Raw genomic sequence first — 25427 nt, 5'->3', positions numbered from 1 at the left:
TAGGAACAGTAGAAAAGCTACACATAGTGAGCTGAAAGACTTTATCCCTTTACACATTTCTTTGAGTTTAGGTTTTAAGGATCAGAATATGATTTTTGACGAAGGACGAAGAACTCTTAATTTTTGGCCATTCTGACACTGACATCCTTTAGTTTTGTTGAGGAAGGGAAACCCCCCATAGGGTTTGGGGCAGGAAAGGTGTTTCTTTAACCCTTCTTTTACTTTAATAAAAGTCTATAGCAATCATCACAATGCCTCTGTTTCTGAGTCTTACTCCTGATTCATTACACAGCCTACAACAGCTGCAAACATAAACCCTTCAGTTGACCAAGCTGATCCAGACACTCAATACTCTTATACGTCTTGAATCAAATAGAAACAAAAAAATAACTTCTGCGTAAAAACAGGAAATAATGTTCCTTTCCATCACAAATATCACGGGATTGAATGAGTGTTTTGAATGGGGGAAAGTGGTTTGCTAAGCAACATTGTAACTTGTTCAGTTTAGCTTCCTATAGGGTACTCCCAGCTCATAATGTGGCAAATAACTAGATCTTGTCCTAAGGAGTATATTGTTGTGGGTCCATGTAGTAGCACAGTTTGATTCAGTTCCTGTCTTTCAATTTGATTCAACACGTATAATAGTATTCAGTGTCTGACTCAGCTTGGTCAACTGAACAGTGTATGCCATTGGATATTATAGGCTGCTACAGCTATGTGTCACAGGAGCTAGGTATTTAAATAAAGAGTTTAATGTTGACTGTGACATTGCTAGTAATGTAAGGTGCAGAGTTTGTTAATGGCAGAGGGGGTTAACATAAGCCTATTTAGAACATCAGCAATGGTTCAACTTGGTGTTCAGGGCTTAGTTAACATGGTATCTGTTTATTAGTCCAAGGTGACTCACTGTATGAAGCAGTCTCACATATGCGCTTTAATATTTAAAGGCAGCTTTTAGAATCAAGTGAGTACATTCTTGATTGTGTTATTACTGGTAATGCAGGATGTAAAGTCTGTTTAACATGCTAGAACGGGTTTGTATTACGTAGGTTAAACATGAGGAATGGATCTATTAGGTGTTCCATGCTAAGGAAGGAAGTCAGCCTTATGTCAGTTTAAGATAATGTACTGCAAACATCATCTAGAGACATGTGATGCATGTTTTAAAAGTAGCCCATGGCATCGAGTGCTGTTATGAGTCTTGTGGTTTTGGTCCAAGGCACGTAGTTGTACACGGATTGATTCTGGTAAGGGTGTAGTAGTTTGTAGGGTTAAGGTTTGGAACTAAGGACTTTTCTAATAATGCAGTCTGACTATTGCTGGGTGGTGAGCATGATCAAATGTTTGTTTTGTTGAGCAGCATGTGGCAGCTGACCCGAAAAAATGAAAGGAGGGATTTTTCTGTTTGAGGTTTTCGGAAGCTGAGCAATCCAGCTTTTGTGAGTTAAAGCAGAATATGTGGTTGCATGATGCTGGGTTTAGTAGACTGCAGTAGGGTGACACACTGTGGAGCTTACTGAATTTGTTTTTGTTCAGTACAAGGTGTGGTCTTCTCAATTGTGGAGCATGAAATGATGTGGGTATTAAGATCTAGTAAGTGTTTTTTTTAGTGATTGGGTAGTTGAATGTGATGGATTTAGTTCTCCTCCCTGCGTGTAATTATGTATTGTTATGTATTATATAGGTGCTAAGCACATTGGAAACTGAATGAAAGTATCATTGGACCTGCACTTGTTAGATTCATACACTGTGAAAAAGAAGCAAATACACCTGCAGATATACACAGAGATGTTGACCTCATGAAACAATTAATGGGTTTAAAGTTATTTAAAAACATGAGGATTTAGTTAGAGCTCCTATGTTATGTAGTGGTATGCCACAAGCCTTTAGGTGTATATAGGTGTAAGGTTGTGCCTTCTGCGGAAGTTCCAATCTTTATATAGCATAAAAATAAACAAAACATATTGGGCATATGCCTGTGTATTTGGTTTAATGCACTCATCACTTTTGATCACTGAGAGCTCATGTAAAGTTGAGAATATGACACAGATTGCGTAGCTCTATTTGCAGAGCTGCACTTTGTGAGCTTGCTGCTATATTTTTCCATTGCGGACATGTTATGTTGTACTGTGTTGTTCAGGATTTAATTGTTTTTGTGAATGATGAGGCATGTTTTTTGATTATCATGGTGTACCACAAGCTGTTTTAATATGTACTGTGACATTTTGAATAATGTAACATTTGAATACACTTGCATTTATAATTCTGTATAATGCCACACTTGGTTTTTGATGTATGTATAGGATTCACTGTGCAGCATCTTACAATGTGAATGGATAAGCTAAAATTACTTCATCTGCAGAGGCCCTCTGTGTGGTTCATGTGGATGTTGATGATTCCAGTATTACGAACACCGCATGCTCTACATATAATGTAACTGAGCACCCCAAAAACCTTGTCTCAATAGCAAAAGCTGCAGCAGCCAAAGCCTGTTGACGGAGAAATTGGCCCTACATTAATCAATCTAAACAACCACTGTAATATGTTGAGGGCTTGTGTCCATGGGATGTTTGTTGGGCCAACACGGCAGTCATTACTTGTCTGTTAGAATGTGAGAATAAATAACATTCTTTTGTGCAATCAGCAGTTGCCAGTACTGGATCATTACTTATAGCATTTTTTAATTTTGCAAAACATGTCACCATTTCCCTTGTCCATGTCTGTGACCCTTTCCTTTTCTGTGTTTCTTTGAGCCCCTGCAGGAGAGGTTTGTGTAACTAGAATAGTCAAAACTCCAAATTCTACAGCAGTTTAACAAACTCAGAAATTGTTGAATCTCTTTAAATGTAGTGGGCTGTGGTGTATTCTGCGCTGCAGCAGCTCTTTCCGTGATTACTCTTTTCCCTGATGATATTATTTGTCCCAAATATACAACCTCCTTCAGATAATATTGTATTTTCTCCTTGTCTACCTTTGTCTGAAAGCAATGTCAACAATGTGATAGAATCTGCTCTGCACATCTCTTCCGCTGTGCAAAATACTAGAAGATCTTCTTCACACTGAATGATTGTGTTTGGTACATGTATGTTGCTGAAATCCATGTGTAGTACTCTGATAAAAATGCTTGGGGACTCACAGTACTCTTGCAGGAGTCTGATTTGCTGAAATCGCTGCTCAGGGTAAAAAAAAACTTTAAGATATTGAGAATGAGGGTGTAATGGAATAGAAAAGAATGCATTTTTCAAATCAATAACAATAAAATGTGTGACCTTTTATGGGATGTTACAGATTATTGTGGCAGGATTTGGTACACGTGGTAATTCTGCCTCCACTATGCTATTCAGTGGGCATACATCTTGTATGAACCTCCAACTTCTTTGCTTTTGTGACAGAGTATATTGCTGTATTAAATGTGGACTCCGAGGTTACTATGATGCCCTGCTGCCATAGCGCAACAATTGTCTCATGTATTCCTTCATCTGTTTCTCTTGACAAAGGGTGCTGTCTCACTCCAGGTAACACTGCTCCATGCTTCAACTTAATGCACACTGCTCCTATGCTCTTCAAGAGCCCTATGACATGAGGGTTGTTCATCCATAAAGTGCTTGGGATCTGTAGCAAGTCATCTTGTGAATGTGCAGGAATGCTCTTAGCAATAGGAGGAGGACATGGGAAAATCTTATGCAATCAACAGCCCCTCCAAATCTAATGTGATAATAGTACCTGGGACATGGTCTTGGGCCCTTCGGGTCTAAATAAAAAATCTGATTGCACCCTCCATGGCCTGCTTTGAACAACTGGCACCCAACTCAACAACACTGCTAGTCTGTACATAAACAAATCTGGGTGCATAGGAACCCCATTAGTAACACCATCACTGAACAATGCTCTTGTTATCACCAAGATCTTTGCGTAACAAATTCCTGGTGTTGAACACACTACGCCACCTTGTGAAAAATAAATGGGCATACTCAATTTGCATAACAAATCCCTTCCCGACAAGTTTACTGGGGTTGATTCTGACAACAATTGTGGTTCTAAGACCTCTTGGTTACCTACCTTGATGGGTAAATCTTCTGCGAATGGAACCAAATGTATTGCCCCATAGAATCTCTGAATGTCCATTACATTACCTGATAAGAGGAAGCACCCTTCCTTTATGCATGATTTTGTTGCACCTGTACCAGCCATGTAAACAAATGATTTATTGCCTATCTCCACACCTACCAGGTGTTCTGCTTTTGGGTCTGCAATGACTGACATGAGTGGACATGTCAGGGATCTCTATGAGCTGTCTTATTTGGGATATATCTTTGACCCTGGGAATATGAAAGTGTTACCGCCCACCACACTTGCCTGTGTTTGATGTCACTGTGCCATGAGGCAAAGCATTTTTGGCCCAAACTTGTGGGGCTAGCTGTTGTGTCTGTTGCTGCACATACAGTGGTGTATTATTGGGCACTGGAGGTTGCATCTGCTGGGGATTGGGTGCTTGTTATTGATACTCGAGCTGTGGTAATTACTGGAGTGCATGCGCAGGCATTGTGCCAAAAGGAATGCTTGTGGACATCATCCTGTACTGCTGCTCACATGCAACTGCCACTGCAGTCCATAACAAATTGCTCCGGGATTATATGCATAAGCTTGTTTGCTCCTACATTCTCTATGAATAGGAGCAGACCAAAAGCGACTACCCCTGCCCCTCTGGTGATGGACAGGTGAAATTGTCACTCAGGGCCTGTGAACCACCCTCCTGTGCAATATTGTTAAGGTGAGAACTATTATTGATTGAGGCAGCTGTACCGCTCTTATCCCAGGGAGGTGCATTAGAGAATGGATACAATGTAAATTGAAAGTGGCCGGAATAAGTCATAGGGGGTATATGTACACATCCAATAGACATGAAGCAAATTACATTAATCATGAAGCTAAATGAACAATATGTTAAAAGAAGAATGCACTTAGACATGAAAAATATTACACTGCGCTCATTCATGTAGGAAAACACATATATGAAGAAATGCATATATTTGCGCACAACATGAATAACATATGGATATATTTAATTAAAATAGAAATGCAACAGCAAAAGGTATCCATCTCATTTCAAATGGACACCATAAGCATGCATTACAAATGAATACAGGCTTCAAGCCCCAGGAAAGTTAGAATTGCTGAAGCCACAGAAATATTGGTTTAGGCGGGATAGAGAAAGTAGAATAAGGAAGGGTCTGCTAAAGCGACGCCTGACGTCCGAACCTGGCAGTATTAAATAGCAGAATAGACAGTAGTTTTTAGCACCGTTTCTCAAGAGCTTTTTTATAAATGAAATTGGCAGTAAGTGAGAATTAGATAAGTTACACAAATGAGCCAATGAGGACAAGACAGCAAACAGTATGTCCTTGGCAGATTTGGGTAAAGCCCAAGTCATCTCAAAACCACTTCCATCCATCTTTTGAGTTGCATACCATGTCCTGTGTTAAAAAAAAAATGAGAATAACAAATGTTATGCTGGCCAGCATATTATGAGGTCATTGGAAGAGGAATTAATGATTCTTTTCAGGAAGCATGTGTAGCCAATGTGAAAGCGCAATGTATTCTATTAATGAAAACCTGACCAATTAGATTGTAGGATTTATGTTAGAAGGACTGGTGTGTCATGTATTTTTGGTTATAAATATATGTAGGAAATATAAGACTTTATTTTGTCAGCTAAAACACCCTGGTAGAAAGGAGAAACACTCCCAGCCATTAGGAAATGAAGGTCTCTTTCTTGCCCAATTGTGTGTTTCTATCCTAGGATGGCTGTATGCGTTATGTCTGAGAAACGACCCATCTACATCGGGCAAAGTGACCCATCATCCCACATGACCAACACAGTCCTGAACCACCAAATCTCAGCCCCATACCACCAAATCCACCTCTTCTACGTTCCCAACACCCTTGAAACCCTCCTCCTCCCTCTGGAAACCTCCTGGTTAACCACCCTGGTATCCACCCTGGTGCCCTCAGTTGTCCAAATACCCATTGTATCCTCCTATGGTCCACTCCTGTGCCATTTTTGCTTTCCCCGGAGCGGTTCTCTGTTCTATCTGCTGTATGGTTGACCCAGTGACCACTGCTCTTTCTACACTCAATTTTGCACATTTCTTTTGTACTAACTTCACCTCTTCCTTCTGTGCATTATTTGCTACTTCCTTTTCCTTCTCCTGTTGCCTTTTACAATAATGCACTATAATTGTCTAAACCTCCAATTATATTTTGGCCTCAATCCCTACTACCTTATCCAAGTCCTTCTGCACCTCATTGGGGTGTCCCTTCTTCAGCATGTGGTAAAATATTGCTATTGTTTTATCCCTGGATTCTCCTGTCTCAGCGCACTACATTTCCTGAATCTGCAATATGTTCTGTACTGGATCTTCGTCTTTCTTTGAATGCATGTCCGGTGTGTCAGCGTAAGCTTTTCTTAATACAGCTCACACTCTAGCTCGACAATCATTGAAATGTGACCCATCTTTATTGTCATCATGCATAAATTCCTCTGGATATCCTGCCTTCCTCCAAATGTCATCTGCTTGGTCTCCCATGCTGTAGCAAACAAGCCTTTCATATCTCCTACTGCCAACGTAAAGTTTGTTTCTTTAGTGCATATATCCAGTTTCCCACTCCTGAGCCGAGTGAGGGCAGCACCCAAATCAAACTGTTTCTATCCATGTGTGGCCAGGGCACATACTGTGCTCTGCCAAGGCCTTTATGTAACAACAGAAGCTGTGTTCCTACCTGCTCTGCTGGTAACTTCTTCCCCCTCACATCCCTTTTACCACTACCATACAACCTGGTTGTGCTCTTAATCTTGGACCCCCACAAACTCTCTAATCTTGGCATCACTCTAGGCGGCACCTCTTCTCCCTGCTACCCATCTGTCCCCCACTCTTCCTTCTCCCCCGCTACTCCTTCATCAACTTCTGATCGAATGGATTCATAATCTAAACTATATTCTTGCGGCAGCCCACCCGTATAAACATCATTATTATGACCATCATCCCTCGTTTCAACATGTACATCTATAATTGTAGTACTTCAATTCGAAATAGAATATCGCCCACTCTCCATTTGTTTATAACTATTGGCACTCTTCAACCTTCTCCCCTCTCCTGCATTACTCATGCAAGCTCTGCTTCTATCCTTCAAAGTGCCGTTTCTAAACCTCTTTGTGCCCTAATTTCTGTTTCCACCATTAATGATTTGTGTGCGGCACTCGCTGTTAAGGGCTGTGGGGAATTTTCATAAGTTGTGATGGCTTGCTGTCACAGGGCTGCATGGGGCACATACACGGGGTTAACATATCCTGCAGCTGTTTGCATAGGATAAAACTCCTGTTGGGATGGCAGGGTTGTGGGGTTTTAGGTACTACAGGTGTTGTGGGATGTTCACAGGGAATGGGTGGCATGCTAGGTACAGGAGTGACACAAGGCACTTGTATCACTAATTCTCCCCTCTTTGATTCTTCCTGGACATCTTCCAAATCCTCTACCATTCTCCAAAATTCAAGAATGCCCCTTCTATTGCTCAACTTCTTCCCCTTATATTTCGCCACCAAATAAGTATACATATGATATGATATATGATATGATAAGTAATTTATAACATGCCCATACACAAGTGTTTCTAGCTGCAAAAGGACAAGGCAGGGAAAACAGAGGGAGAAAAAAACAAATCACTGAGGACCTCTCTATATTTTGTACTTTCTTCGGGGCAGGGCTTACATATTTCACCTCTCGTATCAACCACTCACTTGTTGGGATACTTCATAGATTTTTCCTGGTACAGTGGACGTGCTGTACACATATATTCAAAGGGTGTTAATGAACTCATGCTGTATCCGGGCCTAACCTCGTAATATCATTTCACCTCTTACACACAGATAAAATGGTTTCAATCCATCTGCCTCCTTACACTATTTTCCACCATGCCCTTTACCCCACCCTTCCCTCATCACCATCTCCCTCCTAACAGTAATACCTCACACAACTCTCCACACAATTCTATAACACCTTAAACCACAAATCAATAAAACACAAATATATATGCAATGTTTTAGCGTCTTCCTCAATCTCCACTTTCAGACAAGGGCATTTACCTCCCTAAGCAGCCTTCTGCTAGGCGTCGGGATCCCAGGTTGATAATCTAATGAACCTACACAACAAAATCACACTTATTTACAAAGAGTGTAGACCCTTCCTCTTTCCCCTTGCCTCAGGGAGTGGGAATTTACCTCCTCACAATCCCTTGTGCCAAGTGGAGGTTTCCCAGGTCCTCCATATAATGGACCTCACCTTGTATTTAATTATGCACTGCTGCCTTTCCCCCACAATCAGAGAAGTTCCCATTTTCTCTTTCTTCATCCATTAGCTCATAATATAGACTGCAACCTCACCTTATAAAAAACACTATATATTACCATGTGGCTTTAAACACTCCATCCTTTCACCACAAAATCACTCCACACAAACCCACTGTTCCCTTATGGGTGCACTTACATCAATGTGTTCTCTAGAACTCCCTCGATACGGGGTCCTGTCAGTGGCCTGCACACTCTGGGAGCACTGCCCCACCCCAAAGCGAAGATAGGGCTTCTGGCAACACAGCGCCTCTGAACCTATGCTCAATTCATGTACGAGAGACTGGTCGCTGTAGATGGTTGTGTGAGAAACCAGAAGGTGCCTCGCCCACTATTCCACTCAGACCTGTCATCCAGGGGGCCAGGACATGGCCATAGCTTTTGGATCCAGTACATGGGAGTGAACCAGAGTGGGAAGATCACCTGGATGAGGGGTCTTCAGGGAGTGGGAGTGGGATATTAGATGGTGAGACACGGTATCCCCTTCCCATAACACCTTTACCCCATCCTACCAGGTAGGATATTTAAGAACTCCCCCCCTCCCCCTTTTACAACACAAACACTTTCACACGGACAGCCCGCAATGAGAGAAAACAGACTAACACGGAGCAGCATACCTGACATGTCCCAATACAATGGTCAGGTGAGGTCAGGCAATTACTGACCATCAAACACACACTTGACTAGCATTAAGCTCCCCCACAATGATAAAAGGTGGAGCACGAGAGCACACTCTGAGCAAGGCAAAGCACATGAGGAAACAGCAGTTTCGAGACAACAGGTTTAACAAGAGAAGAAAGATGGCAAAACAGAAGGGGATTGCAAGAAGGGATGTTGCATTGACCTTTTCGACAAGGAACCGTACTTTACAAATACTTCAAAAACAGAAAGCATAAGACCAGGAAACCAGGCTGAAGAATCCTTCACTGTGTGTTGGAGATTCCCGGGGCTCTCCCGCGACAATAATCAACACACCTTGACTCCAAGAACAAAGCAGCATCAGTGAAATCAAGACAGCTGGTTAGTTGGGGAGACCAATACAAGACCGGTCTGTGTTGAAGCCAAGGTTGCAAACAGCAACATTAATAGGTGAGTACTGGAACGAACATTGTCAAAACTTGTGTGATAAGAGACGCAAGTAAAGTTGAACTGCTGATGAGAAAATGAACTTTCAAAGCAATATACAATGCATTTGACAGAGTCGGTTAGCACTGCGTGGGTGCTCATTCAAAGGTATCTGTAAGGTATCCAGCTGAGAAGTGGCGAAAGTGAAAGTGAGAAAATGTTATATCAAGAATAGAACAAGTAATTGTGAATCAAAGTGGCCCTGTGACGGGTCGAGCAAAATCCTGCGCACAGTTGAAAATCTTTCATTTTGATGAATAAGTAAAGTTTGGAAAGGTGGATACATTTTGTCCCAGCTTGGCGGAGGGAGATCAATTGAAGGTTTTGTTTTAAAGTGGGTCTGAGCCCGGCAGAGGGGGACCCAGGGTGAACAGTAAATCACCTGAGAAGTTGTACATGTGAAATCCTGAGAACAACTGAACTTTAATGTGTGTTGTGTTGCATCGGGCCCTCTGAAATAAGAGACTTTGAATGTCAAGGAGACTTTGGCACAGAAGGCCTAGATGTTGAGGTTTTGAACCACGTCCTCATGCTAGAGAGGCCAGAGAGTGTGTTCAGCTCTAGTGTGCCACCTTGTCCTGTGCTGAAAACGTGAGAAAGGGAGGCCAACGGCTTGAATATCCTGACATATAATTTCTTGAACACTTTTCTTTTTCATAACATTGTTTCCCACACTATTTGTATTTAGAAGTAAGGATTGGCAATAGGTTTATTGGTATATGCCCTTTTATTTTGACAGACTCGACTAGGGCTGTGTTATTATTAGTTGATGGTCATAGCTTGCACACATCTTTAGATTTAGGATTGGATAGGTATTTTTCAAACCCAATTGAAGTTCAATAAAAACCCTTGAACTTTGATCACTTGTGTCTGTCTTACTGTTTGATACCATGCCTTCCTTACAGGTGACGCACCCCAGATGCGGGACGAGGACACCCCGACTTTATGCAGAGTCAGGGATCATGTTGCGGTCACCAAATTAACATCAAGGCAGCCCGAAAACTGTAGAATAAAAATAAACTGAACAGCAAAATAACCACTGCACCCCTGTGCAAGGGAAAACAATTCTTATTACATGGAAAGAGGGTTTCATACAGTCCCGAATAAACAAACTGGCTCAGAGCTCGTATTATGTCAAGACATTACATATTGTATAGTGGAAAAAAGACAAATCAACAATACTATGCATAATAATGAGTACAGCATGATTCAGTGGGTTCAGTGCTTTCTGCTGTGATCTATGTGTGATCTTCAGGTCACAGGTTTGAATCCTGGCAAGGTCAATTCAGCCTTTCATCCTTCCGCGGTCGATAAATGAGACCCAAATTTGGTTGGGAATGACGATGATGTATGTAAATGCACGTGGGCTTAAGCACTATATAAATAACAAATCATAATCATGATCATATGATTGGTGTGCTCATATCAATAGGTTTGTAAATGTGGGACAATGATGTGATGTGCATCCTCCTGTTCCAGACGCGATCAAAGTATTTGGCAAGGCCAGCCCTGCTTTTGACCGATGATAGGCTTCCTCATTAGTCCAGATGCCATGGCATACAATAGTTCCACCCCCGACTTTGTAATAAAATGTATTAGCATCAACTCCACTCCATCTGTCCCAAATCACAAGAAGCTTCAGACATGGATCCCCCCTTTTCTCCACCCAAATCCAGGTGCCGAGGGATGATGTGACCAGGGCACCACTTTTGAACCTGATTTTATAGGATGTGTTTGCTTTAGTTGTGTGTCTAGGAGTAATTCATTTGGGGTGTCTGCCCCTAGGTGAGGGCAGTAGTGTTTTAAATCCTTGCTTGGCTCTTTGGCATCACAGATTCGTGTGCCCTAGTCTCATGAATGTGTCCTTCAAATGGTGCCTCCCTTCCTGCTCTTTTACCAATTAACATTATGTTCCCATGATATTCATGCCCAGCAGCTGGATACAATTAGTGCCTATCTGTGCAGCATGCGTGCCTCTGACCTTGGCTCCTTTCCTGGGGAACGGTAGAGGGGATTTATTATTTGGGAGTGAGCGCAAGCATAGACAAAGACCTGGGTACTACAAAACTCACTTCCCAAGTAGTCACTGGGGTGTCCCACAGTGTCCACAGCAACACAGAGCTGTGAGTAGACTGTGAGGGGCGCAGAACGCTGCTGACAAGTGACTGACTTGAAGACGAACTTGAATGCTAACAGAGCCTCGAGAAGGAGTCCCACGGCCCAGAAGACGTGAACTGAAAGCAAGGGTAAGCAGGCTGGTGGGAAGGGACAGTAGGTCCAGGGAAGCCGGGAGAAGCACAGAGAAAACCAACTGAGAGGGTTGAGAAGCCTGGAAGTTTGAGAGTCAGAGAGTACCACAGGCTGACAACCTGAGAGAAATAAAGACAGAAAGAGGGCGCGATACCCTAGTTAACAGTGAAACAATGGCAGTTAGCTTAGCAGGAGAGTGAACCAAGCTATCCAAGAGGAGAGTTGCGAGTCTGGGACTCACATCCACATATAAAACAGGGATTAAGCGGGTCACAGACCTTAAAAGGAAGATACAGAAATACAGAAGAAACACAGAATTGGTAGAAACGTGAGCCAGGCTTTCATAGCACCTTATTGTTAATCTGGAACTCACACCCACATGTAAACCTGAGTACAAGAGAGTCAGGTATCCTAACAGAGAAAGAAGTAGATACAGGAGTAACATAGCCTTGGCAGCAAAGTGAATCATGCTGCCAAAGAACTGTGTTGCGATTCTGGAACTCACACCTACATTTAAAACGGGGGACAAGAGGATCAGGATTCTAAAAGGAAGAGAAAGAAACACACAAGAAAAACAGGCTTGGCAGGAGAGTGAACCAGGCTGTCGGAGAACTGTATTCTGAGTCTGGGGCTCACAATCACATTCAACCAAGAGAATAAGAGTGAAAGGGATCCCTAAAAGGAGAGAGGGAGACACAAAGGAAATACAAACTTGGCAAGAGAGTAAACCAAGCTATCAAAGGAACCAATGGTGAGATGAGGAATTACATTCCTTTCTAGGCGAAGAGAAGAGAAGGGTCAGGCACCCTGAAAGAGAAAGAAGGGTATACTGAGGAGAACCATTGGTCAGAGAACAGATCCACCTAGTTATAAACAGCACAACAAGCCTGGGACCCAACATAAAAAAACAACAGAGAGGACCTGAGACCCTACAAAGACAGAGACACTTAGAAACTGTGGCATTCCCCTGTATGATATCTGTCAAGAAGTAGGGGGTATTAGAACCTCTCAGAGAATAAATACAGAGCCAGCTTTACAGACCTCACAACACAGCACTTAGATAATGTGATATTCCCTTGGACAATATCTATCACAGAGAGAGAAAGAAGGAAGTACTAAGAAGGACCATACATTGCAAGAGAGTAAACCAAGTTGGTTGCTACCAATACAGCTAGTCTGGGACCTGCATCTATATTAGAAACCAGGAGTAATGTTAACTTTGTTTGTTGTTTCTCAGAAGTGGAACAAGCCAAGAGACAAGCGAAAGAAGTAATTCTTGGATATTGTAACACCTCATCCTTGAAAGAGGCCATTTCTTTTGATTAATTTCATCACTGACATTAAGAACTTTTCCATTGATGAAGGCATTTCATTAGCACATTTTTGAGAACAAAGTACCTTTAGACTTTAGATTTATGTTATTAGTCTTAGGGTCCGAATTAGGGTTTTGGGACACGATGGTGACTGACGTTTTATGTTGACATCCAAACAGTTTCACTACTTTCCTTTAAAGCAGGGTAAACCCTCATAGTACTTTGGGACAGAGGGGCATCTGCACGAACACTCCATTTTTCCTTAATAAATGTTTATGACAATAACTACATCACCTGTGTCCAAGCCTTCCTTCTGCACCCTTACAGTTGCTATATGTCAGTATCTAATATGTTTTAGACCTAACTAAAACAATGTATGCGCTGTCCATGGCAGAACCTCCACTTTGCTCCCATGATGTTGCATTCTACCAACCTGAACTCTTCTGCCTTGCTGGGATACTGTACATGCGTCCCAAAACTACTTGGAAGTTTCAGTAAGGCAGCTTGTGTGCCTCCTCTGGGGCTGGTTTTTAAGTTCCTTTCATCAAGTGGCGTCACTAGGGGGTGTGGACCACACTGGGTGACACTCCTCACAGGGGGTGACACCAGGGAGTACGCCTCCCCACTACCCCTCTTGTGACACCACTTTACAGGCTGCACTTTTGAGCAGTGCAAACGCATAAGCCAGCCTTATACGTTTGTATTGTTCAAAGGTGCAGCCAGGCCCGGCAGAGACCCGTGCTACGTTTGCATATATGTTGGAGGCTGCAGTTACTTATTCATGTGACGATCTACTCCCTGGGGATGATGCAAGTCTAACCCATTCCTCCATGCTTGGACCCGACCCTGTGACTTAGAAGTTGCGCCCAGATGTGTGCAGTGCAGCAGGTGCATTGCAAGTTTGACTTTCTAGTGTAAGTAAGAGCTGTCAGCCTGCTGCTGGTTTTCTATGGTACTTCACGGAATGTATATTTCTGAAAACCTGTATTTCAGATTCTAAATCTGCACGTTCTCCAATATTTGAAGTTCATTTTTTGTTTTTTGTAACCCCTTGGATAGCTTGGCGAGTATTGAACTCGACGAGCCCTTCAAGTATTGTGAACGTACAGATTTTGAATCTGAAATGCTGGTTTGCAGCAATGTACATTCCGTGATGTATAGTAAAACACCAGCAGGAGGGTGACGACGCTTAGTTACACTTGAAAGTCAAACTTTGTAATACAGCTCAGTGGAGCAATGCACCTGCAGATTTCGTGGACAGTATTCAACAAGTGTCATGAAAACGTATGGGTGAGCTGAAGGCTGCTCGTTAAGGAGGAGTTAGGAAGGTGGCCAGGCATGAAGCTGGGAAGCCGGGCCCTCACAGCGACAAAAAAGTAGGCAACCTTTCCATCCCCACTAGTGATGCCACTGAGCACAAAGTTGGTGACACCCGATGCAGTAACTCATGGTGTCGCTGCCGCCCCCCCCCCACTGCATTCCTCGGGAGGGGGTGACATTATGAGTTACCACACTGGGTGTCACCAACCCTAGTGATGCCACTGCTTTCACCATCTTTGAGTACACTTTACATGTGTATTTGGTCTATAATAGATGTTTTCTTGGGGCTATGATGTGTTATTCTAAGTGCAAGAGAGCTTGGTTTGATAAAGTAATGTTTCTGCTGCAGGCAATACAGGAGGCACTCCAAAAATGTGTTTCGTTACGGCCAACACTTTTGAAAGATGGGACCATATAGTGGCCACAAATATCTGTCGCGCTATCCTTGGCACTGGTAGGACACAGTACAGGTGTTCTGGTAGTCAGCATATATAAAAGTCTTAGTATGATACTGAAGCAGCTCATAAGTGACGTTCAACCATATAGTACATGGTCTCTATTGCACCTGTCAATCATAAAATATGCTGGGTTTTGTAGATACACACAGAGCAGAGATGTGAGATACAGAATATAATCCTTGAGGAGGCACTGAAGGAAAATGTTAGTCATTCAATTAAAAATGATTGGCAAATGCTGACGAAAAGGCCACATCAGTGGTGTCGAAATGCTTTATATAAATGTGTCGGCTTATAAATAAAGTTAATTGGGAAGAGAGGAGACAGCTATGTAAAATCGTCACATTTGCATTCCAACCAATTGCAATTGGACTGTAAATAGATGTGGATATTTCTAGCTATTCAAAACTTTAGCTCTCATTACGGGATCCAGCGGTAACCATGCCGGTAAAACCGGCAGGTAGCTGCTGGACCCGTAATGATTTACCACCGCCTGACTTACCGGAAACACTGGGCATTACAACCCAGGCGGTCCGGTAAGTCAGATGCCGGTAAAATGTTGTTTCCCATGTGAGTGGGGGCCACGGAAGCACCAGCACCGTTAATAAGGGTGCCGGTGCTTCTGTAAAAGTCTGCGAGCGGGTAATGTTCCATCCACCAGGTCTGACCCTGGCAAGTGGTACGGCACCCACCCACAGACTCGTAGTTTGCCAGACTGGAAACAACAGTGCTGGTAAACTTACCGGCACCGTTGTTTCTGGACCGGCAAACTTGTAATGAGGGCCATAGAGGCTTGCATTTTCAGGAATACTGTTTAAGGTGTTGTGATAGCTTACCATACTAATGTCATAAAGGAAGGCTTAAGTATCTGGGTGACCCTTTGAAATTCAAATCTGTGACCTGCACATCACAATAAGGGTTTGCCCATGACTGCTTATTACCAATGCCAATGACATTACAATCATTTTAATGTTCAGGGACCTTCATCAGCTTTGGTGTATATAAGTGAGGCACTGAATAAATACGTTTCTAACTCTCACACTGTGAAGTGGGGATATTTGTCCTTAGAAGGTCATGCTTTGAGAAGACCAACAGTGTGAAGACAAAAGAAAAGATTCTTATTAATAATTGCAATAAACTCTGGAACCCTGCGGAGCCCAGGGGAGCAGGAAGGGCATGAGCGACCCATCTAGAGAAATTCTGCATGGCCAGAGAGGAAAGATGAAAATCAATCAACAACCTACGTCCCTCGGCTTTGCCTCAGAGCATAACTTGGTAGCAGGTCATTAATATAAGCCTATACAATTACAATTCTTGGAAGATAGGATTGGATTGGATTGTAGTCCATGTATTTAACTGACAATTAACAACTGGGTTCAATCTGATTCCTGTGCGCTATTGACCACACTCTAATTATTGGAATAGAAAGGAATTGGGAAAAAGAAATAAGGCGGCAGCCAGTACGCTATTCCCACAAACCACCCACAAGGTTTGTAAATTCGAACAATGAACGAAAGGATTTGGGAAGGTATCTCGCGCTCTGCCTACTGACAGTTTATACCAAAGTTACACATGTATGTCACTGTTACAAATCAGATGTTTTGTGAGAACAAAACATTATTTGGCTCTGATGAACAGCCGACACGTGTTTCGACCATCTAAATTCATTTAGATGAAATCAGCAATTGATGTAGCGCAATTTCAAAACACTAGCTTAACGACTTGAATCCAGATCCTCAGATCTGATATGTATCAGTACCATCAGAGAAGGACAAGGATATTATATACAGTGCGCCTTGAAAACGACCGGATGGTCAAAACACATGTCGGCTGTTCTCACAAACATCTGATTTGTAACAGTAATAGGTGATATACATGTGTAACTTTGATATAAACTGTCAGTAGGCAGAGTGTGAGATACCTTCCCAAAACCTTTAATTCATGTATGTAACTGAGTGTGTGTTCTGTTAGTTGACATTATAAATACCAGTTGCATGGAATATATTTATTGGTGGGTAAAATGAGATTATATTCCATGGCAGTAATTGATGGTTTCACTGATGGAGGGCCTCATTACACGGTAGGAGTTAACCATGCCGCTATTAGCGGCATGGCTACTCCCGCACCGCATTCTGGGTCCGGGTAGGCGGTATGGGGACTTACCGGATCATTCCGACCCTGGAGGACCCGGTAAGTCCCCATTCCAAATACCATTCCCCATTCACATTGAGCCCCCATAGGTCTCAATGGGAATGGGGAAGGAGTTAATAACGGTACCGCAATTTGCGGTACCGTTATTAGCTCTGAAGTCCCTCAGCGGGACCCGTCCTTAACGCCAGGTCAGACCAGGCGTTAAGGACGGGACACGCTGAGGGACCTCGTAGTAGGGCGCTAAGGGATTACCGGCACCGGTGACCTTACCGGTGCCGGTAATCCCTTAGCCCCTACCGTGTAATGAGGCCCAGTGTCTTTTATTGGCCATATGTCTAATATAAGCTGGAGAGAATAGGTCCTACATGTATGGGTTGGCAGGAGGGATTTGTATTTAATGACTGTAACATTGGATCTTCTTATGCATAGAGAGAGGGAGGGACGTCATTTGGAGGTCTCCCCAAAACATTTTATTTTTTTATTTTTTTACACATTGGAGCTCCTGGGCTGTGGCCAGTTTCATATGGCTCTTTGTTTCTAGAGTGGCTGGCTTTCTTGTTACAGGCTTCTTAAAAAACAGGGTGTTCCACAAGTGTAAGACATTGAGCAGTGACCCTAAATAAGAAAGAATAGGAATAACAAATAATTTGTCTTTCTGGAATTCTATAAAATAATTGATAGACTCATTAAAGGTTTATTTCAGGCACACTTCAGGGGGTGAGTCACTGATTTAGGGCCTCATCACAAGTCTGGCGGTATATACTGGGATGTGGGGTCAAATTACATAACTTCCTGTGATCTCATCAGAGGTCAAGGGTTGTGTGATGTCACTTCCTCTACACTTGGCATTTTGGTGAAATGATGTCCCTGAGAGAAGTGGCCATTTTGAGTGCCAAATGTCCAGCACACATACGCGTGGCAGTGAATGAAGGAAGCGTGGAGATGAGGTTCAGATCAATGTCACTGGGGCAGGAGAGAGAGCAAAGTTACAGACTCTTTACACTGACGAACATGTAGAAGAATGTCCACATTTGAAGGTGGGATATTCTTACTCTCCTCCATCACCACCTACATCAAAAGAGAAGGACTCTGTGCTTAATGAGGGTGGATGATGGTGATGATGCTGATGACCAAAATAAAGATTGTAGAAAAATGTGTGGGATCACTTAGAACAAATTGACCTAACTCTGTGCACACTATTGGGCATGAACTCATGCAAAACAAATCTTCTTGATACAATTTTGTAGTTGATAATGTTTTTTACTTTTAAATAATTCAAAATAAAGAGTATCAATATACTTAATGTCGATGTCACTGTTCGACTTTAACAATATTCCAAAAAACACATAATTCACAATTTGACATTATTCTTCATGCAAATCATTAATTAAAATTAAGTACAGTTTTTTCAATGAAACAGATGTGTAACTTGTAACAGCTTTTTAAAATAGCATTGCCAATTTTGTGAGTTCAATAATTCATTTTGTATAAGTTTGTGAAAACTTAGAGTCCAAGGTGTTCCATGATGATTATTGAACTGATCTTTAGGTAGTCTTTTTCTCTAATGCACGACGCGTTTCGGGCTCTTTATGCCCTTCATCAGGTGCGACCAAATACTATTTTTCAATGTGTTGATTCTGAAAATTAAACATATATTTCTATTTAGGCATTCTGCCCTTCATATATTGTCTGTTTTTTAAAAGCAAATGTTTTTTTAGAAAAATGATTTCTTATCGTGTTTATTAAGTGACCATTCTACCTGTGATCCTGTGAACTTCTCTCCTCTTCGCCTTCATCTACTACATGTTCAATTTTAGCCACTTCGGTTCTATTGTGCACGTAAAGAGGTTTGCTCGATCTGTTAAGAAGCGAGCAAACATTCGATTTTAAAGCTGATTCAACTTTCTGTAATGGTCGGTTTTGTGCTGGGAACATTCAGTGTGCAAGAGCGCTGTGCCCCAGTCACAAAACCATAATTTAGCGTCTTAACAATTTGTTGCATGTTTAACATTTGCTTGTCTCACCTGTGTCGAGCGACCGACGTGGGGAACAAACACCTCGTATGATAAGCGTGCGCGCTTGATGTTCAATACGCGTATGCCGAAATTCTGTGGGGAACCAGTAAACAGGATTGTCCCCACTTGGAGATGAAACCTAAGAGTTAATTTATGCCACCAGTCCAAAACTCACTGATGGATGTGTTTCAAAAATAAGTCTTAAATGATCTACAAAAATTAAACTACAAAAAAAAGGTCCAAAACTAATTTCTCAAAAAGAGAACAGCAAGTTCTAAACAAACTGTGGCAAAATCCGAAATTAATACTCAAACCAGCTGACAAGGGAGGGGCGCTGGTGTTGATGAACTCAGAACAATACAAAATGGAAATAGAAAGACAACTGGCAGATGACAACACGTATCTTGAAATATTTGAAAATCCAACTGAGAAAGTGCAGAAACTAATCAAGAATATACTAGACGAAGCAGAAAATAATGAACTAATAAGTCATCGTACAAAAAACGTTCTAACCAATCCTCATCCATTAATGCCAATTATATACACGTTGCCGAAAATTCACAAAAGTCTAACCCAACCGCCAGGAAGACCCATTATTGCTGCGAATAATAGCCTACTTGAACCCCTAGCACAATACATAGACCGGGCAATTCAACCTTCAGTTCACAAGTTTAAGACTTACATTAAAGATACGAACGATTTCCTGAACAAACTAAAACATGTTGAAATTGATGATGAACAAGACATCCTATTCACGATGGATGTCGTAAGTCTTTATACCAACATCACCCACGAGGGTGGGCTGGAAGCCATGGAGTGGCTATTGTTAAAACCAGATACAGACTGTAAAGCAGATAAACTATTTATCTTAAAATGATTGAAAATTGTGTTGCAAAATAATGTCTTCATGTTTGAGGACAAGTACTGTATACAAACATCGGGAACATCTGTGGGGGCTGCAATGGCCCCCAGCTATGCCAACACATACATGGCATATTTGGAGGAAACCCATATTTTCAACGAAGAGAGATGGACAAATACATTGAAGTGCATGTTCCGCTTTATAGATGATATATTCGGAATTTGGAATGGCACGAATGAAGAATTGGACACATACTTCCAGCACCTCAACAGAATGGCACCAAGGATAAAACTCACAACCAAAACAAGCAAGGAAAACATTGAGTTCTTGGATGTAAAAATGTACAAGAAACATGGCAAATTGGAAACGACGATATTCACAAAATTAACAGACAGGAACAGTATACTACACGCGAATAGTTTTCACCCACAGAGAACAATAGAAAGCATACCCTTCAGTCACTTTCTAAGATACAGAAGAATTATCTCAGAAGAAGAGGAATACACCAGAAAGTCAGAAGAACTGAAAATTAAATTTGAGAAAAGAGGGTACCAGCCTTCCACCATTAGAATGGGTGCAGAAAAAGCAAGTAGAATCAGCAGAGAAGAAGCATTGCAATCCAAACACAAAGAGGAACAAGAGAAATCAGTATACGTCACTACTTTCTCCCAACAAAGTCCCAAAATCAAAAAAATCATCAAAAAGAACTGGTCTATATTAACCTTAGATCCAATGATGAAAAGAATGTTCCGAGAACCTCCGCTTTTTGCGTATAACAAGAGAAAATCAATGAAAGAACATCTCATTAAAGCAGATTTTTCAGCAGAAAGACCAAACCATGATACCTACAAAGGAACAACGCCATGTTACAACTGCATCAATTGCAACAACTTAATTCAAGGAAACAGCATTACCCATCCACACAAAGGTTACAAGATAAATCTGCATCACTCCTCTACCTGCGATTCAAAAAATGTAATATATGGCATAAGATGACCATGTGGTATATACTATGTAGGGATGACAATGAGAAAGGCAAAAACAAGATGGTCTGAACATAAGTCAAACATCAGGACAGGAGCCATCAAATCACCTGTCACCCAACATTTCAAGAAAGAAAGACTATCATGCCGATTCATGGAATTAATGTGCGCCGAAATTTTCGGCGCAAACGTGCGATTCGCAGTGAAAGAGCGAAAATCGCAGTGCAAGTGCGAAAATCGCAGGGAAACCAGCGCACATCGATTCATGGAAGTCCGTGCATGAGATCACAGGTCATCTAACGGCATGCCCCACGGCCACTGCGAAATTGCACATAGCATGGCGCACATAACAAAAGTAGGCGGAACACGGGGCGTGACACGCGGAATGCGGAACAACTTGAGAAAATATGGGCGTCACGGGGGAAGTACAGGAGGCAAGTGCGCGGAACGCCCACACACTCGCCCACAACACATATTCATGGAATCGAATAGGGCAAACCAGCGCACGGGCAAAGACGCGCACAGGCCCATACACGTCCGCTACACGAAAGCAGGCGGTAGCGCCCCTGCGCATGAAGAAAATGTGCGCCAAAATGTGCGCTAACAAAAAGCACGTATACACAGCTCTGATGAAAGTCCCATACTGTGGCCCTCTAGGACAAATGACGTGCAAAGGGGTACGCGACAAACACGGACACCCGCTGTGTGAATAATAGCGTGTGCGTGCATTTCGTGGGTGCGCGGGAAGTTTTATACACGATCGGTCCTGGGGGAGTGGGGCACGTGTATTTCAGGGGCTCGTGGGAAGTTTTACATGCGATCGGGCCTGGGGGAGCGGGGTACGTGTATTTCAGGGGCTCGCGGGAAGTTTAACACGCGATTGGGCCTGGGGAAGCGGGGTACGTGTATTTCAGGGGTGCGTGCAAAGTTTTACACGCGATTGGCCTGGGTATGTGTATTTCAGGGGTGCGCAAGAAGTATTACACGCGATTGGCCTGGGGGAGCGGGTACGTGTATTTCAGGGGCTCGCCAGTGGTTTTACACGCGATCGGGCCTGGGGGAGCGGGGTACGTGTATTTCAGCGGCTCGCGGGTGGTTTTATACGCGATTGGGCCTGGGGGAGCGGGGTATGTGTATTTCAGGGGCTTGCGGGTGGTTTTACACGCGATCGGGCCTGGGGGAGCAGGGTACCACTCACCGCCTGCCTTGCGTGTAGAAGAACACATAGCCAACACCCACCCGCTGTGAAGTAATAGCGTGTGAACCCCAATGCCTGCAAAACACACGCACCGCACCCCACGAAAAGCATGTACAGAGCAATGGAAATCCACGTGGGATCTTCAAGCCCTGCCAGGGCAATGCCCGTGCGCGATACATCACAGACGCGCTTACGCGCTAAGGGCCTTTGGTACAATGGAATCGCGTATGCGTGCTGACGCGCTTACGCGCTAAGGGCCTTTCCTCGAATTACACGCTGACGTGCAGAATTTTCACGTGCCAAATCACTCCGTATCAAGCTGGCCACGTGTAAGCACACGGAAGACCACGCTCCTGCCCAAAAGGCCAAATTACTGCCCCCCAGCCTGCCTGCCTGCTGCCACCGTGCCCTGCCATTTGGTGCCTGCACATCAGCCATCTGCAGGGGTCCAGTTACTGTGTCCACCCCTGCTGGAACAGTAGACTCCCGACTGTGATACCATCGCCCCACAGCCCAGCCCCAGGACCCAGTTGCCCACCCACGCCTGCCTCGGGAGTCGCCACGTCGGGGCAAACACCATCCGAGACCACTGGCGACCCCCAGCCAGAGGGGCAGAGGGCCATCAGCTTCAGTCAGAAGGAAGTTGGTGTCCTGGTGGAGCATGTCCTGGGGCATTATGATGCCCTCTTCGGATCATCACGCGCCGACAAGGAAGGACGGGACAGGATCTGGACGGACATCGTGACTGCCATGAAGGCAGAGGATGCTAAGGGGCGCCGGGGCCACTTGTCGGAAGATCAGATGAGGGTCCTGGAACGTATATCCCCAGCGCTCCACGTCCAGGTCCTTGAGAGGCAGACCCGTCTGGAGTCGAGCGGTAAGTGGCCAAGCATTGCTGTGTGAGACAGGGCATGTTGCAGTGTGCTGGTTGTCTGATACTTGCCTGTATGTGTGACATACGCCATGTACACGTGTGTGCAGGGACATCATGGTCATGCATGTGAGACCAGTAATGTGTGAAGCACACGGTTGGTGTATGTGTTTAAATGCTACATGGGGAGCCCTATGTGGCATGGACACATGAGAGCATGCCAGTCTCTGTTCCTGGACATGGATGGGGGTGAGGGATGGGTGATGATGCCATGTACATGTATGATGTCCATGGCTGTGTGTCTGACCTACGTGTCTGTGACTTGTCAATGTCATGGATGCATGACACATGCCTGTGTCAATGTTCTGATTCACTGATGCAGCCTAGCTATCCTTGCATCCACTGTGTCTGGGGTGTACGAGTCCAGATGGATGAAAGTACGGTGAAGTGTGTGAATGTGATAGGCATGACCCATGATGCTTGTGAGTTCAAAAACAACATTGTATGTTTCAAGAGTCCCTTTGACATGTTTGCTTATGTCCATAGCATGCGCCATGCCTGTTACTGCATGTGTTTTGCCTGCACTGACCCATGTGTTGTGGAGGGACATGATGGAAGTGATCTTTGACAGTGCCACTCATCTGCTATTGCTTCCTGTCTAGGGGACCATTGTACAGTACCCTGATGCTTGTGTTCTATGTCTCCCTCTACACAGCGCAAAGTGAAGAAGAGGGCGGAGACGGCGCTGTGGAGCAAAGCGGCGGGGATGCCACCACGGCTGCAGCGGAAGGGGTGGGTGAGCCCCCACAGGGGCATGCAACGGCGGAAGACAGTGTGGAGCCATCCAGGTTGGTGGTTTCCACAGAGGAGGAGGAGGCCGCTACTGAGCCGCACATGGGGCCTGGTGGGGGCATCCCTGCTGGTGCAAGTGGTGCAGTCCAGGGGCAGGAGGCAGCACAGGTCGCTGTGGAGGTGCCTGTGCATGTCACTGTCCCTGACACTGTGGAGCACGCACGTCATCACGAAGACCACCGTGCCAACGTGACCCAGTTGGGAGCGGTCGTGGTCGGGGGTCTCGTACATGTGTCGGGCACTCTGGTGACCCTCTCCTCCTCTGTGGAGGCTATGCGCCAGTCGTTCTCCATGCCGTCTTCCGGCCCAGATGCCACCAGGGCCCCCTGTGGACCTGCCCCAACCAATGCAGCCTCCTCGGTGGGGATCCCATCCCTGCCACAGTCGGGAGTCGGAGGTCCAGCAGGGGTGGACACAACAGCAACTGTACCCCAGCAGATGGAGGATGTGACGGCATAATCGGGCAGGGCACGTGCACAACAGCGTTGGTGGATTCCATCAGCCTGGATGCCGTCGTGCTGGCACAGGCAGTTGCGTGGGAGGCAGCGGCAGGCTCGACGTGGGAGGCATCATGGCTCGGGGCCATCAACATCAGGGGTGCAGGCATCGGCCGGAGGGCAGGAGAACCCTGGAATGGGAGTGGCTTCCGTGTGGGAGCGGTTGGGCCAGCAGATAGGTGCGCAGCGGCAGCGGGCAGAGGAGGAACGGCTCACAATGGTCAAGGCGGAGAACTCCATGCGGAGGGCGCTGAGGCGGGCTGAGTGCCTCGAGGGTCTTCGCAGGGAGTTGGAGCTGGACACTGCATTATCCCTGCGAGACCTCGGGGCCAGGGAACATGCCCGCCTCCAAGCCATTGAACAGGAGTTCGATGATGCCCTGGCCCATGACAACAACCAGTGAGCCATCGGACTAGCCCGCTGCCCTTGTAAATAGTTATGTAGTTAGTGTTAGGTTTCCTTTGCTTTTTTATTTATTTTGGACCTTTTGGACAATGGACCACATTTTTGTATATAGTTTTTTTATTAGGTAGTATTTTTAGATAGGTTTCATTTCTTCAGTTGGGATCATGGACCCTGGATTGTTTATCTGTATATAGTTGACTGTTGGATTTTAGTTTTATTTTTGGATTTACCCATGGAGCAATGGTTTTCGGTTTTGTTTTTCCCTTGGATTTACTTTTTTGAACTGTGACTTTGGACACCTTTTCTTTGAATTATGATTTGTGGTTTTTCATTATTTTACGGACATGCTGCTTTTGGTTTTTAATTCCCATTGTCGTTCGTTTATTTTTAATTCCATTTATGTTGCTTTTAATACATTTTTTTCATCAAACTTCAATGTGTAGTATCATCTCATTGGTTTCACGCATATCATGATATGGGTTTTGACATTCACTTACACACATTGTGTGTATGTGAGGGACATGTGTTCATTTACATACTTGCCATTGGGGTTGTATCATGTAATTGGCATTTCTAAGTGGGTGGGTGCAATACTTGGGTGGGTGTTTGGCATGTGGAGGCTGCCCATAAGGGCCAGGGATCTAGATTGTGATGACGTGTTGGTTGGGGGACATGTGTCAGGGCCTGCTGGCAGGTGCCCCGCAATGCTGGGGGGTGGGGGTGCAGGGG

This window comes from Ambystoma mexicanum, chromosome 11 (genome assembly GCF_040938575.1).
Source record: "Ambystoma mexicanum isolate Mex_15411 chromosome 11, UKY_AmexF1_1, whole genome shotgun sequence".
NCBI classification, from domain to species: domain Eukaryota; kingdom Metazoa; phylum Chordata; class Amphibia; order Caudata; family Ambystomatidae; genus Ambystoma; species Ambystoma mexicanum.
Note: the sequence above shows the minus strand (reverse complement) of the source record.